The sequence below is a fragment of the Manduca sexta genome, unplaced genomic scaffold (assembly GCF_014839805.1).
Source record: "Manduca sexta isolate Smith_Timp_Sample1 unplaced genomic scaffold, JHU_Msex_v1.0 HiC_scaffold_2849, whole genome shotgun sequence".
Lineage (NCBI taxonomy): Eukaryota > Metazoa > Arthropoda > Insecta > Lepidoptera > Sphingidae > Manduca > Manduca sexta.
In genome coordinates, this window is record NW_023593855.1 from 15,828 (window position 1) to 19,076 (window position 3,249).

At 40.3% G+C, this 3,249-nt stretch overlaps 1 pseudogene; it reads right to left on the reverse strand.

Annotated features, from left to right (window-relative positions):
- Positions 1-888: 888 nt before the first annotated feature.
- LOC119192501 lies at positions 889-2,823 on the reverse strand (annotated as a pseudogene).
- Between the last annotated feature and the right edge of the window lie 426 nt (positions 2,824-3,249).

Consider the following 3,249-nt stretch of genomic DNA (forward strand, 5'->3'; position numbering starts at 1 on the left):
GACGAAGACTTAGACACTATACGTCAGAGGAAGCCTGCAACCGTCCCTAATGCGCCGAAGAGGGCCAACGCGGAGTTTTAGTTGGTGTGCCGTGCGTTGTATATAGGTTAGGGTCTCGGCCCAGCGGTCGCCTGAAGGTCGACATCAAATCCGGGCGGCGCAACGCCGAATCTTAAAGCACGGTGACCCCAACATAACCGCTCAGTCACCTCCCACAAAGGCTGGGCGGTAGTCATACTAGGCACTTTGTCCGCGACAACAAAAAAAGGAGTGCTTATTGCTTAACCTCTCAATATGTGCGTCACATAATTTTATTTTCCTACCATATCGTAATAATATGTACATATTTATAATATAACTGATGTGTCCATCTGTTATAAAAGACGCAATGAAAATGTTACCATAATAAATGTACTATAATATTTATGTTTATTTTTTATTTGTTGATGGTCCTGAATAAATAAATTGAGAACTACTTCAATGAGCCATAAAACGTTATATTAATAGCTACTACCTAATAATTTAACAAATTTAGATACATTTAACTCACCGGTGTCACATGAGATCTGATATACTTAATAGAGGTTTTCATTTGTAATGCCCTGTGTTTTCGGTTAAATTTAAAAAGGAAAGTGTTCAATTTGAAACTCGTCATAGCTATTAGAACTATAATATTTATATTGAAAATCGTGTTATTTTAGTTGTATTATAGCTGCATGCCGGCATAGTGTATGTTTAACTTAACTACATAATCTTAGTTTTAGCTATAATGATATTCTATGAAAATCCAAATCGATGTTTTCAATTGCGAGATTCTAGTATCATTGATACTGAACGAGTTAAACGCGGGATTCGTGACCGCCCGCTCGGTGTGGAATGAAATCACAGTTTGGTGGGTATTTACAAGTTTATTACATTAGTTAACAGTAGCGGCTACTAACAGTGAACACATGTGGCCGCCCTCCGCGCCGGTCGCGCACTCAAACGCACGCGTCGAACACAAAAATAATATACATATGAGCGTGAGTGCGTGCGCTTGAGTACGCCACCCCTCTCCCTTCTCGTCCCCCTTGTTCGATCACCACGCATGCTTAGTATCCCGCGTCAGCGTCGTAGCTGCTCTTTTGGCTACTGTATTGATCTGCAATTTAAAATATTCAGTTTAATAGGTCACGCATTTGCATCTAGCGTAAATAGAGATTTAACCGCATAGTAACTATACTATGTACTTATATTGTATACTTACTATTAAATAGATAATAGAGTATATACTTATACTCTGTCCAGAGCTTACTACGTCATGTTACAACAAATAGTTCATGTTAGGTATTGTCGAGTAGATGTTATTATCGAGCCGAAGGGCGGCGACATTCGCAACTACTCGTGGGGATTCATTCCGAACTATTAGTGAGTTACTATTTTAAAAATTGACGACAATGCCTTTGATAATGGTAAAGTATGGTATTGAAAGTTGTGGATATACAAATACATATTTAGGTCGCTGCATCGATAATTCGGTATGTACGAGGATAAAATGACTACATGGTGTTAATGAGGCCTAGGGTGTGTGAGTGGTATAGTGACCGTGTTTGGTGTCGGTGAGCTGCAGGCTCTTGAGGATCTCCTCGGGGATGGGCGGCGCGGTGGGGAGGTGCGCGCCGTCTGCGTGGAACCCGCCGTCATCGGCGGTGTAGGTGACGGAGTAGGTCTGCCCGTCTTGCCCCACGTAGGAGTACGACCCGCCACTTTCAGCGAGCCCTCCTCGGGCTGCGCACCCGGGATCACTTGTCCTGCAAATTAACTCCATTCGTTATTTTACAACTAACATTAACAATAATAAATAAATTAAATAACGAATTCCAATATTGTGTAATGGTTGATCAATATTAGACACAGTGTGAGTACGCGGTATTAGTAAGATATTTTTTGTTCTGAGTGTGAATAAGTTGCACCAATAGGTTTGTTCACATCATTTTAATATTTAACACCTCGTCGTTTGTGTCATGGCGTCTGCTCGTTATCGGAGAATGTTACTAACTACATAGTATTGTTTCAATTCCAAATAAGCATTAACACATGGTCTGCTTGTGTCAGAGAGTGTTATTAGCCTACCTAAGTTTTTTCCAAATTGTTTCACAAAATTCAAAATTTTATTTCACAAACAGTTACTGGGTAATAATTTAATTAATTAGTGTAACAATTGGGATGACGGACGGGGGCGAGTTTCCGCTATTTGATTGGTAGCTCACCCGCCTTCAAGCCTATCTATATTTTTTTCAAATCATTCGCAAAAAGTAACATATTTTACTAAAATTGTTACATAACGCACACTTAATAAAATAATAACCCATTCCAAAATTGCCAATTTGTGGGAGTCGTCAAACAACCAATTCCTGCTAGCGACCTTTTAGATTTTTCCTTTTTTTTCATGTTATAGGTTTCATTTTTTACCTATCTTTAATAAGCTCAATTTTATAGCAACTTAAAAAAAAGGTAGTATACAAAAAAAATAGTTTTCCCACGACTGCCACAAATTAACAATTTTGAAATAGGTCATTACTTTATTAAGAGTGCGATAACTAATATCGTGTAGTGTGTACTGACCGTTCTGTTCGGCCTTGGTGCCGTCACTAGTCTCGTACGCGTAGTGGTATCCTGCTCGTTGATCTCGTTCTCGTATCTGAGTATCTGCACGGCGTCATGTTGCGCGGCGTGTGGCGCGGCGTGTGGCGCCTGCAGGCCGAGACCAACCGCCCGCGGAGTGCGCGCCGGAGCGGTAAGGTAAAATATCTTAGTCGAACCGCGCGCCCGCCGCCAGCGACGCTACTGCGAGGACTATCAGCTGCAGACACACAACGATCCTAATGTAACACACCACTGAAACTAAACAACGTGCATGGATCGATTCTGAATTCATGTATAAATAAAGTAATTAATATAAACAACAATAAAGTTCCTTCAGCTAACAAACAGAATACATAACTAAATGACTCTTTTAAAATGTAGCGTCATTGTGAGTTTATGGATAAAAACCTTTAGCATAAAATGTTAATTATAATAACATTAATAATGATTATAATCAGTGAGGGAGCAAGTTTGTTTGCGCGGTTCTGAAAACATTTCCTGCGTCTAGATAGGGTTTAAATGTTATATTTTTGCATAAGTTTGTGCAGTAGCGTTTGTTTTGTTTCGCTGCTAATTCCGCGCGTTGTATTTGGCACATTGTTGCGGCGGCGCGGCGGTTGGTGC